The following is a 16,310-nucleotide window of genomic DNA, read 5'->3' on the forward strand; positions in this document are numbered from 1 at the left end:
TCGGAGGAGTTGGAGGATTTTTTGAGCCGATTTACTGCCTTTTTTGGCTCATTTTAAGCCGGTTCAGCTCATTTAGGCACAAAAACACTCCGAAAAGTATACGAGTATAAACTGCTTCTTAATACTCCAATAAGGTATATGAGTATAAACTATTCCCTATTTTTGGTTTGAGAAGTTCCTGGAGAATATTGTTTATAAATATTCTTAAGGATAACTCAACCACACTACGCCGGACAACGCGTTGTGCATAAAGACTCGACGCCACAATCAATGGTCAGCTCAAAGGAATCGACTTCAAGTTCAGAAAATTCCGACAAACGGTCAGACAATAAATGCAGCACCGGAACTCTTACAGACTTTCGACAAAGCACCGAAAAGCCTGGAGAATTGAAGGAGTCAAGAACAGAAGCCATTCCGAGGTCCCGTTATACCGACTGAAGGTAGGGACAATCATATCCAAAGTATCCCAGACTCTTCTATAAAAGAACGAGACTGAAATACTTTGGAGGGGGTATCTGTAGGCATATAAAATTGCTTATAGGTCCCCTAGCATAGCTCGGCACAAACCGACGAACCAACGAGGCGACGAGATCGACGAATCGCACAGAAGCGACGGAATGCATCCACCCGCGTGCAGAATCAAGCTAATGAGTTGAGGAATCAACGAGCCATCCAACCAAGGGGAAACTCGGCGAGCCACCCATGGGTGGCTCGGCACAGTGCCGGCCACCTATGGGTGGCTGACATTTCTCTGTGCGCGGGCACAGTCTTGAGAGCCTATAAATAGGCCTAGAGGTGTTCATTTTCAAAGGTCGAACTTTCAAGAGCCGAAACTCTGCCGGATTGAAGAGTGAACTCAGAGCTTTGAAGACTTGAAGACTTGCACGTACAGATCTGATCCTCGGCGAGCACCTACGTCAGAAAAGGCAGGATCTCGAGAGGAGGCAAAGAATAGATCTGAGATCTACACGATATCATACTCCGGATCTAAGCTTGGTCTTAGATCCCGAGATTTGGACGATTGTTTCCTTGGTGAATCAATCCTCCCCGGCTATTATTCCCTTCGTGGAATAATACCCGTATAATCGTGTAGATCCGACCGGATCTAGATCGCGCGGTGGTCCACGGATTAACCCCGGCGTTGGCAAAGAACCCACCAAAGCGAGCGACCGCAAAACAGGAGCTCGCGATTTGTTCACAAGAGGAAAGTTGTAATTTTTACTTTTTTTCTTTGATTTAGTTGTAACCGGATCTATAAAAGACCGGATCTTTGTAATCCAAGATGACAATTATTTCAATGAAGAAAACAGTTTTCCCCGCGAACAGTACTTAACCTCTGCGTCAACTAGGATCTTGATCAACGGTTGCCACACGACAGCCTCGACAGCGAGGTTGTTGGCTCCCACTGTGGTCGCTAGCGTGTTAGCGTTGGAAATTGATTTCTTAGTGGAATCCATTACAATCGTTTATCAACTTTTACAAATTCAGAAAAGATGAGTCTTTTTATAAGATTTATTTACACAAAATAAATAGATCTATAATTCCCTAGAAATACACACAGAGGACGTTTATCACCTGCTGTTTGCGTAGGGTCTATCCTATGGCAGGGTTTATCCATAGACCATCACGGATCAGATCCGGTTGATTTCGTTGTCTCGCAAAGAAAACAAGAAATTGAAGTGAATGACTCAGTAAGGTGAGGCAAACACTTTTCTCAAGATCAAATCAAAGTTTGATCTTAAGGGAAGCAAATAACGGGTGCTGAAGGGTTATAGATTTGCCAAACTCCTCCTCTTTACGCTAAAGAACTCACAAATCTCTCTTCCCCCTCTCTAAAATTCATGCTCCTCTGTCATTCAAAATAACATGGCTTCGCTAACATCTCCAAATTCCCGATCTCCTTTGTATAGGTGCCCTAGGGCTGTATTTATAGGCTTCAGAAGCTCTGTTTTCGGATAAGAATGGATGATTTGATCTAATATTTAACTATAACCATTTTATCACATTCAAAGATAGCCTCAAATCAGTTAGGGAGGTTCCGGGATGAAATCTTATCGAAAAACAGGTGAAAATAGCTTTACTAGGCGAGAGACACCGCTAGTGTCTCGCCCTTGAGCCGAGACACGATTGGCCGAGACACCAATGGTGTCTTGGCCATTGACCGAGACACCAATGGTGACTCGACCATAGGTCGAGAAACCATTGGTGTCTCATCCATCTAGTGAGACATCGTTGGTGTCTCTTCCATTTGGGCGAGACGTCGTTGGCGTATTTTTGTTGTTTTACCTCTAACTCTCCCGTCTAATCTCGGAATGAAGTTATCCAAAATGCGTTGGAAAGTTGGAGAAGAGATCTTCAACCTCTCATAGGCAAAATAAACATGGAGTGAGTGAGATACGAGTGGTGCTTGGATCTTTGTGGGTGAAACATAACTCCTGGTCGAGTCGTTTCTTCATTATTTTGCCACCCCGTTGACTCGTATGCTTTGCCAACTCACTCCATGAACCTGTTAGCTTCACTATAACATCAGATAATCCTCATTGACTTGGATAATAATATTCATCATCTTTTTACTATCTTGAACTATGTGTGAGAACTTATAGGTAATTTTTGATGCTTATTATGAACGCAATTGATTGCGTCGCTTCGTTCCCAGCACCCTTTGGCGTTTTGGTGCTCAAGGATTTGTGTAACGAATCCCATCCGCTTGGTTGGCTCCTTCGCCTATAAATAGGTAGTTGCTTTTCAAGAAGATCCATCTTCCTCCTCTTTACCTTATTTCATAATGACTCAAAGGAGTCTTGGCATTTTAAGGTTCCCATCTTCGCATCCTACGAAGTTCCAAGCTTTTCAATCTTCAATGATTGTCACCGATGAGGTAGGAAAAACTAATGACGCCACTGCTTCAGGTAACGTTCTTAATCTGATGGTTTTTCTTGTTGCTTGTAAGTTTGATGAGATCCAGTCATTCAATAGATCTCAAATTCTCATTTTATGTAATTCTGACTCGTTGGTATTTGTAGTAGCTTGTTCGTTTGAGGATTTATCAATCTTTTAGAGTCGAAATCAGAATATATTTCGACAACTTGTTAGACTTTTGAATGTAACCCCGAAGAGATATCCTAAGTTCAAACATATTTACTGTTTTGACATGCCATGCACCCCTAAGCATGCAGTCTCTTTTTTGGACTTCGGTCTATGTGGCATCTTCACAGACTCAGTGAAGTGCTTCTTTTTGAAAGAGTCAGTAACGATGTTAGAGTTGCTTTCACGTTCTACGGAGATGGGAGAAGTGCCGATCCTATGCTCAGAGCTTGTGGTGTTTCTACTAGTACTCAGCTTACCCAAGTAGGTAGGCGTGTCCTACAAGCACCAAAGTTAAAAGTTGGGCATGGTGAAGACTTCATGCCCAGGAACGAAAGATGGAAGTTCAACAACAAGAATAGCAGCGTTGTTGCAGATGAAGCTCGTAGTGTAACTTCGAAGGTCGTTGAAAGAACTTGTAACTGAACCTTGTAGTGTAGTTCGAAGGTCGTTGAAAGAATTTGTAACCGAACATCGTAGTGTAATTTGAAGGTCGTTGAAAGAACTTGTAGCTGAACTTCGTAGTGTAGTTCGAGTCTTCTAAGTTCGATCTATGTACTTAGACTTTCTGTAATTTCAATTACATATTAATAAAATTTATAGTTTTATCCACATATCGTACTTTTTTTGTGCAATTGAAGAATCACAGCTTAGGATTTTTAGCAAACCCTCAGCTATCAACGGATTTGAGTTGTCTTTACCAACTGTTATTTGAGTTAGACTAGTTATAATTTTTTCCTCAGTATGATGAGTTATCAAAGAGTTTCTCTTAAACTTAAGTGCTAAAATTTCTCTTTTATTCTTAGCCTCTTTTTTAGGCTTCAGATCAAACGTATGATAACGAAGTTCAAACTATGACTAAGTGTTAAGAACGAAGCTCAACACATAGAAAACTCATTGGGAAAACGAATGTCATTTGTGAAAATGATAACGTTGGGACGATCAAGTCATTCAATGACTTAGAAGAACAATGATAAAGAAAACAAAGGCACATCATTTGGTATGCCAATGTTGAAAAACGAACGCCATTTGGGGAAATGACGATGTTAAGAAAAATCATATCATTCAGTGACTTAAAAGTAGAATAACAATGATGAAAATAAAGACACATCACTTGGTAGGCCAATGTTGGAAAATGAATGTTATTTGGGGTAATGATGACGTTAGGAAGATCATGTCGTTTAGTGACATAACAAATATAACAACAAAGATGGAAACAAAGGCACATCACTTGGTAGGCCAATGTAGGAAAACGAACATCATTTGGGGTAATGACGATGTTAGGAAGATCATGTCATTCAGTGACTTAAAAGTATAACGACGATGATAGAAAGGAAGGCACATCACTTGGTAGGCCAACGTTAGAAAACGCACGTCATTTGTGGAAATAACGACGTTAGGAAGAATCATGTCATTCAGAATGATGATGATAAAAATGAATGCACATCACTTGGTAGGCCAACATTAGAAAACACACATCATTTGGGGGTAATGACGACGATAAGAAGAATCATGTACAGTAACACTTCACATAGTAGGTTACTATATGAAAGACATGGAGTTAAATAATGACTATCAGAGGTAATTATTAACATGATAATTTTATGGCCCTACTATCCTATCGAAGAGGATTAATGAGGGAAATTTGGAAGAGACGAAGTAAAGAAACCATTACCTTTATTTGCTTCTCCTCCTGCTATGAGATATACTTGACCATGGGGTCTATGGGTAATATTTCTTCAGAAATTTACTATGATAGGCATCATGAGTTTGTCGCCATCTTGAGTGATAAAATGATAGACCCCATTTGAATAGACAGTTTCTATCATAAATGGTCCCTCCCATTTTGGCTCAAACTTCCTTTTCTTTTTGGAGTTCAAAATCATTGGGTGTTGGACGTCATGGACCAAGTCACCTTCCTTGAACGTACAGTATCTAACCTTTTTATCGAATGCTTTGGAAATCCGATCTTGATAAAGCTTGATGTGTTGTTGAGCCAGTAGTCGTTTTTCATCTAGCGCTTCCAGTTCTTGAAGACGTCGGTGATGACTTTTTTCTGTTATCATGCCAGTTGCGAGTGCTATTCGCAGAGATGGAATTTGGATTTCTAATAGTAATACGGCTTCACATCCATACACTAAGGAATATGGTGTCGCTCCTATCAACGTGCGAACCGTTGTGTGATAAGGCTACAAGCTTTGACCCAGTTTCTCATTCCAGTCTCTTTTATTCGTCAAAACTACCTTAGTAAGAATTCTAATGAGGGTCTTATTGAAAGCTTCTGCTTGCTCGTTAGCAGCAGGGTTATAAGCTGTTGAAGCCAAATTCTTGATCCTGAATTTATCACAGAATCAAGTGAATGCTTGGCTAACAAACTGGGGTCCAAGATCATGGACTATACGCCTCGGAATGCCGTATCTTTATACGATGTGATGTTTTAAGAATTTAACAATATCACTCATCTTAACTTCCCTTAACGGGATTGCTTCTGCCCATTTAGAGAAATAATCAGTTATTGCTAAAATGAAGTGATGTCCTTTGGAAAAGGGTGGGGTTATTGGGCCAACGATGTCCATACCCCACGTTTCAAAAGGCCATGAAGTTGCTGACGGGTGGAGATGCTCGGACGGCTGATGCATGTAATTAGCATGTATCTAGAATACATGGTATCGTTTAGCATAAGTAACGGTGTTTTGTACCATGTTAGGCCAGTAATAACCCAATCTACGTAGTCAGTCCCATAATTTAGGGCCAGGCTGATGAGCCCTACAGATGCCATCATGCGCTTCCTTAAGAGTTTCCTTTGTTTCTCTATATGACAAACTGCAAAACAGTAGTCCATCGTACGACCTTTGATACAAAGTCTGGGATTGGGAATCATAGTAGAATCTTGGTGCTCGTCTATGAATAGATTCTCTTTCCTTGATGTCTTCAGGCAATAAGCCATATAAGACATAATCAATGATCGAAAATCGTAATTCTTTAGGTTCGAGCGTTGCAGGCTCATCTTCGATCACGTTGATCTGTAACGCGTACTTTGACTTGAATAATTGTCTGCTTGTTACCGTGATTTGCTGGGTAGCTCCTTCAGGTAAAGCCAACATAGCAGCAAGCGACGCTAATGCATCGACATAAGTATTCTTGAGACGGGGCACATAGTCATTGTAGAAAGCCTCAAAGGATTCGGCCAATGCGATTGCTGCGGTATGCTAAGGAATGAGATCCTCATTCCTAACTTCATATTCTCCCTTCATCTGATTAACAATGAGTTACGAGTCGCCATATGCTTCTAGGTGCTTCACCCCCAGCTAGTTACCTATATCAAGACCGACCAACAAAGCATTGTATTCGGCTACATTATTAGAGCATGGTTCTGTTAAAGAAACGGCTCGTGGTAGCACATGATTTTGTAGAGAGATAAAGATTACCCCCACTCTGACAATAACTCGACCAGCAGGGCTTGCTCTTGCTGCACCATTGAAGTATAGTTGCTATACATGCTCTTCAGAAACAATATTGGCTTCATATGTCTCATCTGGTATGTCCTGATACAATTCTACCTTCCCCTTCAATGGATGGTTGCCCATAAGATCACAAATAGCTTGACCTTTCACTGCCTTTTGAGGTTTGAAGTGAATATCATATTAGGAGAGCAACAGTGCCCATCTAGCGAGTCACCAGTTCAATGCGCTAGGCTGTGTCATGAATACCCGAATAGGATTGATCTGGGAAATGACATGTATGGTTTTGCCCAACTAAATAATGTCTCATCTTCTGAATTGTAAAGACCAGTGCTAAACATTCTTTCTCAATAGGAGAATAACAAGGTTCAGCACCCAATAAAGTCCTACTGAGATAGTAGATGGCTTGCTCATGGCCGTTTTCATCATCTTGTGCTAAGAGTCCTGCTAATGCATGATCTGTAGTCCGGATGTATATCAAGAAAGGTTTACCTGACTTCGGTGCGACTAATACAGGCGGATTGGAGAGATATTGCTTAATCTCTTCAAATGCTTTCTGACAAGCTTCATCCCATATAAAGAATACTCCCTTCTTCATTAGCCTTGAGAATGGTTGATATTTTCCTGAGATTAGAAATGAACCTACGAATGTATGCCAATCGCCCTTGTAAACCCCGAAGCTCCTTAAGATTTCTAGGAGGTGGCAGCTCTCGGATGGCTTTGACCTTGTCTGGATCCAGACGAATTCCATTAGCTGTAACCACGAACCCGAGGAATTTACTGCTAGCCATTCATAAAAATGACTTGGTAGGGTTCATCTTCAGTTGGTGTGTTCGCATGAGGTCAAACATTGTCTTTAAGTCTTGTAGGTGGTCTTCACTGTCACGACTTTTAACAACCAGATCATCCACATAACATTCTACCATAGATGTTTTTGGAAGATAGAGGTCATGGCACGTTGATATGTAGCATCAACATTCTTTAACCCAAAGGGCATTACTGTATAGCAGTATATCCACGAAGGTGTTCAAAAGGACGTGTGCTTTTCGTCATCAAGATACATCTTGATTTGGTTATACCCTAAGAATCCATCCATAAAAGACATCCTTTCAAACCCACACGTATTATCAATAATGACGTCCGTGATTGGTAAAGGAAAATTGTCTTTAGAGCAAGCTGAATTCAAGTCTCAGAAGTCAATGCACACTCGAATCTTCCCATTCTTTTTTAAAACAGGGATAATGTTGGCCACCCAATCAGGGTGTTGCTCCTCACGGATAAAACCTGACTCAATGAGCTTCTTCACTTCAGCTTCAATTGCTTCCGTAATTTGGGATCGAAATCTCCTTTGCTGTTGTTTAACATGCTTGACATCTGGTTTAATATTTAAATGATGCATAGCCACTTGAGGATCAAGACCAGGCATGTCCTCGTAGTTCTAATCAAAGACATTAATATACTCTCGTACTAGAGTAATGAGGTCTTCTCGTTCTTTTGGCGACGAGCTATCGCTTATGAATAAGGGTTTTGGGTTAACCTCATCTACCATATTCACCTGGATTACTTTGTCGTCAGTAGGAGGTTTGCGTTGTTCGAAATGGTGTTCCCACTGTATGCCCAGCTGTAGGCTTAGCGGATCATCAAGCAGAGGTAGTTGATCATCTTCTTAATTTTCTATTGGAGATGCTGATGTTATGTTGGCCATAAGTGCCTTGAACACAGCTCCTATACTAGTGTCAGACTCCCAGCAATAGGATTCAGAAGATGAGCTGTAAGAATCATCATCTGACTCTCCATTAGCTCCAAAACACAGCGTGAATGGCAACGATTCATAACCTAACCACTATGAGTTTTATGATAGTAATCCTTCGACTTTCATTCCGAGACATAAGCGGATCAGATTGGTGTCCGGATCCCTTTACTGAAATTTAAGGCTTCCTTACGGATGAAATCATATCCCATTTTCTTCATAAGCTTTCGGGTTGTTGTTTTGAAATACGAGAATTGCAGATATTTTTTCTCCTCGGATTCTTCCAAGAGAGTTTGTGACGGACCGTCACTCTTCCTAAAAATGATGTCTTTTTGGCCATTAACCTTAGCCGATACTATGAAGACTACTTGCGAAGATTTAATTCGTTGCTGATTTGTCACAAAAGATAATTGAATCGGCATGTATAAATTTGATTCTACATATAATCGGGGTAGATGATCTGCCAATGTGCCGGAGCTTATACCTGGCATTTCAGGATTTAATTCAACACATTATAAGTAAGCTAAATCATCATTATTATTAAAGATAATTCTGATGTCCTCATAGACAAGATCATTTACATCCAGACTTTAAAGACTGATTACGATGGGTTCTATGCCATTAAAAACAAGACCCTGTTCGTGCTCACACTCAGTATCAATTTTATTACCGCCATCTGGTTCTTCAATCAGTGGTACCTCAAATGGCTCACCATCAAGGTAATGGATATAATTTGTGAAATAATTCTCCACCCCCTTGAATGGTTGCTTTTCTACGACCACTGTTTTGACTTCACCACTCTCATCTACATATTTCATGCAGTGATGTAGAGTTGATGGAACAATCAGATTGTTATAGATCCATGGCCGACGCAATAACAAATTGTAAGATATCTCTGCATCAATGACGTAGCAAGTGACGCCTGTCCTCAAGACACCCATCTGGCATTTGAGTTTGATTTTGCCTATGGGACGAGTATTGGAAGCATTAAAGCCATAGATGATGGTTCCCATCGTTGATAAATGATGCAGAGGGACTTCAAGGTGATGAATGAGCCTCAATGGTATGATGCTCAAAGCAGAACCGGGGTCAACCTGAATTCTGTCTATCCGAATAGAGCCGATATACCCTGTGAAGTACAATGGTCTGTCGTGTTTTGAGTTCCTCACATGCATATCTTCTTGAGAAAAGGTGATGCGTGGCATTCTTCCTTGAAAGACTTAGCAACATTGAGGGCAAGCTTCTTCCAATGTTGTTCCGACTGGGTTTGGTGAAAAGTGAGTGAGAAAAGCCTCATTATTTGCCAACGCTTCACAAAGAGCTTCTCTCGTTGATCGAGATAAACGCAAAAGCTCAAACAACATAATCCTCGCTGGGATGTTGGCTAGCTGAGCCAGCACATTAAACTGAAAAGGATCTATCGAGCTCTTTGGTGCATCTTTTCTGAGTGGTTTGTTGTAATGAAGTCCCTTTGCTTGTGTTTGCTCCGTTACTTCTTCCCCTAGTTTGGATGGTGCAACTGCTGTTTCAGAGTATTTCTTCAAATTCTCCTTTCCTCCACGTGTTCCTAATATCTTTGTAGGTTGTACGGTGAATGATGGTTGCTCATTTTTAGAACTGCTAAGTAACGCAGTTTCAACCCCCTCGTCTGGGATGGCTAAAACAACATTGTAAGATCTTCGTTTGACTTTATGTTCCTTTAATTTTTCCAATGTCCACTGCTTGTCCACTAGTAAGTCAGGATGGATCCACATCATTTCACCTTTAGAGGTAGTTGTTAGACCCTAGAGGGGGTGATTAGGGTCTTATGCTAATCTAATCTAATTTTATGCCAATTAAAACTAATTTAAATATTATTCTTGCAAGATAGATATACAATATGATATGAGCAAGAATATGCAATATGAACAAAGAGATATATCCTAGCAAAGAGGTATATGATGAAATATATGTAAGGATATATAAACTAATGCAAGGGTGAAATAAACATAAACTAGATAGTGGGTTAAATAAACAAAGAGCAATACACAATGGCGATATAAGATTTGAACATGAAAATAAGTGCGCCAATGCAATCTCAAACAAATGATATGTTCACGGAGTTCGGTCCCCACAACCTACGTCTCCGCTCCTCACCTCGAGGAGATCTCCACTATCACAACCGGGTTTTCTACGCTTACCCGAATAACGTTTACACCACACAGTACCACAATGTAACTATACTCCACACCCTCTAAGTGTTGGTCTCTCCGTGTCTTTCCTCAAGTGCTCGGATACAACCTCTCCCTTGGTTCGTCAACCAACATAACTCCTCTTGGAAGCAACCTCGACTCTCACCACACACTCCTCTTGGTGTACTAGTGTAATACAAAGTGAATCTCATAATTAGGCACAATACAAAGTGTTTGTTCTCTACAATGGATGAGAACGAATTATAAGCTCACTCTCTAGGTTACACAATCCCACAACCCAATTATACTATGAATGTAAATACAATAAGCTCAATGGTTATGTGTGTGTAAGCAAAGAGAAATAAATCACAACAACTAAACTCAATTAAAATCTAGCTTATGAAAATTATGAACAAAACAATAAATAGCTAGAAATAGAGCTTAGAAAACTTCTCAATAGATCAAGAGAGAGAGGTAGAAGAGTTGGATGCTCAAACACCGATGGATGATCTTCCTCAAGCTCTTGTGAAATTGTTTTCACAAAACAAACTCTCAAATGCTTAAAATCTTTTTAAACAAAAGTTAAATCAAACATAAACTCTTGATAAAACTTATTTAAATCACTCTCGTAGTTATCTAAAATAGTTATGGCAAAGGGGTATACATAGGCTTGAAGAAAATAACTCAAAAAACCTCAAAAACCCATTAAAAAACAAAAAACAGATGTTACCATTACTGTGCAATGGTTGACAACTACAGTAACGGCGGTTGACCATACTGTAGCACGGTCGACCGCACTGTTCATAGATCGTTTCTGTTTTTGACAGATTCTGAAATTTTACGTATCTGACTTTGTAAAATTAATTAAAAATAGTAAATCAACTCCAAAAAATATAAAATTTTTAGGGAAGGGTCTAGACATGTAGATAAATATGTTAGAGAAATAATTTCTGAAATATCACTTCCCAAATGATAGAAATAAATATTTGAACACAGATATACATTTTTTAAAAAAAACTGCTGAAAACTCGGTTTTATAAATTCAATTGAAAATAATAAAACAACTCCAAAATTAGTAAAACTTGGAAAAATGTTTGTATATATGATGATAAACATGTAAACAAAGAAAATTTTAAATTGCATTTTCCAATTTTGAAAACGCATCAGTTTTGCAAAAAACATGCACGAATATGTGCACGAACATGAGCTTATTAAAAACTTGATTTTGTAAATTCAAACAAACACAACAAATTAATTCCAAAATTGATAAAACTTTGGAAAACATTTATAAACATGAAATTGAACATGTTAGAAAAAGAATTTCTCAAATTAAATTTCCTATATGTGAAAACGGCTAAATACCCATATTGGTATTTTAATTCAACCCCATTTGCCAGGAAGGTATTTTAATTAGAAAATTCGGCGTTAAGGCATTTTAATTGAATAAAATTACCAATTAGGTCATTTTTCTCATCGGCGACCACTTTTCCGGTGAGAACTCGTCACGTGCGTTGCACGCGGTGGCTTAATCTTTGTTTAAGCTGCTGATGTGGCACTGTTTTCTGACGTGGCAGGGAATTAACCCCTAAACGCCGACCCCCTCTGCCCCAGCCACCCAAGCTCTGTCACCAAGCTCCAGATCCAACCGTCGCTGCCTTCCACAGCCAGCGCCTCTCTCCCTCGTCGTCAACCCCGACGAGCCCCACACCCGCCACCCCCGCCTCCCCCCCATCCCCCTTCCATGCTTGCAGACCAGCCCCACGACCATCTCAGGCCAGCCCCTCCACCTTGCCACTCTCCCTTGTCCCGCTGCCTCCTTCACCATCATTGAGCTCTGACGAAAGCAACCCTATTCCCCTTCTGTCCACGGCGAGCCCGACTTCAACACCTCCATCTCCTCCTCTTCCCTCCACTCCCCGCCTTCATCCCCCAGACCCTCCCTCTTCCTCTCTCTGTCAAGCTTCCCCACACCGAACTTGCTGCTGCTCAAGTTCCCACCGACCAGCCCAACTCTGAGCTTCCCTTCGCCCTCAACTTGAGACCCGACCACCTCCTACCACCTCTAGTCATCGCCGTCCTCTCTTCCCCGTCGAAGACCACAGACGCTACGCCGCCGCTCCAAGCTCTACTACCCCTCTTTCCTTTCAAGCTCAGCCCGCCCTAAAGAACTCCCCGCCGTCGCCGAGTTCACCCAGAGTCCCAGTTCAGATCCGCGTTGGTCAGAAAATAGTGCCACATCAGCAGCTTAAACAAAGAATTTCTCAAATTAAATTTCTCATTTGTAAAAACTCATGTATTTTATAAAACTTATAAATACATGTGTACATAAACTTCTTGATTTTTGACTATAGAGTTAAACAATATTTTGAATTATAAATACATGTGTACATAAACTTCTTGATTTTTGACTATAGAGTTAAACAATATTTTGAAACCTTATGAAAAGATTTTATAGACTTAATAGCTTCTTGATTTTTGACTATAGAGTTAAACAATATTTTGAAACCTTATGAAAAGATTTTATAGACTTAATAGAATATGTATATAATGGTTATTAAGTCCAAAAACTAATAACTTAAAATTTTGTCAAAATTACTCAAAATCAAGAATTGTGTGTATGTGTGATATAGAGCTTAGAGTATCTAACACACATAATATAAACTCCTAATCTAAATTACCCAAGCTATCTTGATCTTCAGCTAAGCTCTTCTTGGTAAACTTACGGATGAAGCTTGAACTTAAATCTTTAACTTGAATTGTATTTGCTTCACTCCACTATTCTGCTAACCTCTATTGGATATGATCGTGAATGCTTGATTCTATCAATCCTCCAACTTATTGTTTGGCTACAATAAATAAGAAAATACAAATACTAGACAAACAATATTAGATATAAGTTGTTTGTAAATCATCATCAAAACAAGAAGGCCAACAATCTTCCCCTTTTTGATGATGATAAACAATTTACAAAAAGGATATATGCATGAAAGGAAATGAATATACAAAGTATAATATATCATGCATATAAACAAGAAAGAATATACTTACAATATTTCTCCCCATTTGTATATATGGGGATTGCTCCCCCTATCAAAATGCCATATGGAGTGAATGCAATAAAGATCATGGCAAAACAGATGAGCAAGCAAAAATTTGCTAAACAACTCACATGCAAAAGAACAATAAGAACACATGTGTATATATAACATCATGAAGGGTGTTACAAAGATTTCAAGATGTATATATACAAACCAAACATTTATCATACTTGCCCCAAAGAGATGAAGTGAGGATCCAAAAAGGCATCATTAAAAAAAATGTTTATGAAGGAGGATCCATGAAGGAAAATAATTTGCATATGTAGGTGGATAAGGAAACAAAATCAAGAATGTATATTTTCAAAATAAATCATAATAATGTATGGATTTATGAAATCAAAAGAAGAAGAACATGAGAATCATGCAAAAAGTTTTCAAATAAAAATAAATCAACCAAAAGAAATCATAATTCAAAGTTTATATCCAAAAACGATGTTTGATCAAATAAATTTTTTTTGAAGAACTTGATCAAACCACTCATAGAATACATTATAAAACATATCAAGCTCTTAAGCTTGTTTCAACCCATATAAGAACTATTAGTACCCGATAAACAAGATTTGGAAGTAAACACCTAATAAATCCGAGTGGGTTATATAAACACAAACCTCTCATCAAAACAAAACCAATAATCATGAAAATAAAAGAATTTGACCAATAAAAAGAATTGTTTTCATGTTCAAAAAGTTAAAGTATAATTTTCAAAACCAAGAAAAAAGAAAAATAAAAGCACTAAAATTCTTGGTTTAAAATCAAATTTATTTTGGTACCCAAGTATTCTTGGTATCAAAAGGTTTAGGGACATGACCCCTATCATTTAAGCTCAAAGTCCTATGGTTATGAACCCTATTGGGCGCATGTAGTGCACTAATATGGTCAAAGCAATAATCACTCAAATGACCCTTCCGATTGCAATTGGTGCAATGAAAGAGATCCATTTGTTTTTATGGACCATTAGCTCGTGGACGGGAAACAATTGCAAACATAGATGATCTTTTAGGATTATTTTACAAATGTGAAACATTATCAATACAAAACTTTCCTAAGTGACCATATCTACCACAAACATCACATTTAAAAACATGTGGTCTACCAGAAATATTTAGCAAATAAGATTTTCTTTTTAAATCAAAACAATATTCGGTCAAATGACCAAAACGACCACAATGATCATACTTGAACACACTAACATGCTTATGATGAACTTTGTGAGAATGAGAGACAACAATATTATGATATTCGGATCATATTTTGCTATTTTGAATTTCTGATGCGAAACTTATAATTTGTTATTTTGGGAATTATATTTATTATTATATTGTTAGTTATCTAATACTCTAGTGGGAAATGTTCTCGCTGAGCTTTTTAGCTCACCCCGTTGTTTTTCAAAATTTTCAGATCTGAGTTAGAAAAGTGATAATCAAAATTTTTGATCGTGGACATGGTTGAGAAGTGCTTAATTGCCAGTGGTGATATGTTCAGCAAAAAGAATGTTTGCACTGTAAATATTTATAACGGTAAGGGTTGTGGAATGTAAGTAACATTTAAAAGTATATACATATAGTTGCTCTGAACTGCTATCATCAGGATGTTTATAAATACTTTGAGATAAACTATGTGATATAAGTGTCATGCTTGATTCGTGCATAAGACTTGTCTTGTGCATGGGTCGCTGCTGTCACGTACCCTATATTTATGAATTTTCCGCTACAGTTTCGGGACGTTACTATGAGCATGTGAATGTTTAATGGTACAAGATGAAGAAGCTACATGAGATGCACAAGGATCATTAGAATTCTTATGTTTGTGTGCATCATAACAAAACTTAGCTAAATGACCTTGACGGCCGCAAATAGAACACTTATAAGTTTTTCTATATATGTGTGCATAATGAGTGGATAATTTTGACTTAGTCTTGGCACACATATTCATAAGCTTCTTATAATTATTGATGCATGTTTTCGAAGTTGAATCTAAAGATGAAATACGTTTATTCACAAGATTCAAATCATCATTAGGCACATATGCATTTTTTATTAGAAGTAGAATATAAATAGTTATTTGTAAAAGAAGCAACTTTATTTTTTATATTCTCTACTTCTAATATGGCATTATCTTTTTCATGAGTTAAACTAGCAACATTTGAGATTAAAGAATCATGAATAGTTTCAAACTCAGAAGCTAATAACTCATGATCGGATTTTAATGCAACATGCTTGCTTTGTAATTCAATAAAATCTTTGTGCAATTTGTTATAGGCATGCAATAATTTTTTACTAGTGTAAGCAAGTTCATCACTAGATAAATTATTGATGGATTCGAACTCGCAAACCTCAGAGCTATCGCCTAGTGGCCGTGTGCATGAAAATGAAGATGCACATGAACTAGAAGCGGAATCCTCCAAAGCTTGTCGGATCGCCTCCAAATTCCATTGACGTGCTTCTATAAGTTTCCACAATGCGTAAGCACTATCAAAAGCATCAAGCTTGTTAGAAAAAGATGAATCGAACGCATTATGTAAAAATTCTAACAAGAGCTTATTAATTGTAAATATTTGATGATCATTTTTATTCCACTTGGATTTCTCCGAAGTGTGCACAATATAAGCATCATCTATAATTTACCATAAATCAAAGTGTCTAGATTGAACAAAAAGTTTAAATCTAATACACCATTGGGTATAGGGAAAAATATCTAATCTAGGAGCAATATTAGGATCATAGCCTAAACAAGATGTGCCATACAT

This window comes from Asparagus officinalis, chromosome 4, assembly GCF_001876935.1.
Source record: "Asparagus officinalis chromosome 4, Aspof.V1, whole genome shotgun sequence".
Classification (NCBI taxonomy): Eukaryota; Viridiplantae; Streptophyta; class Magnoliopsida; order Asparagales; family Asparagaceae; genus Asparagus; species Asparagus officinalis.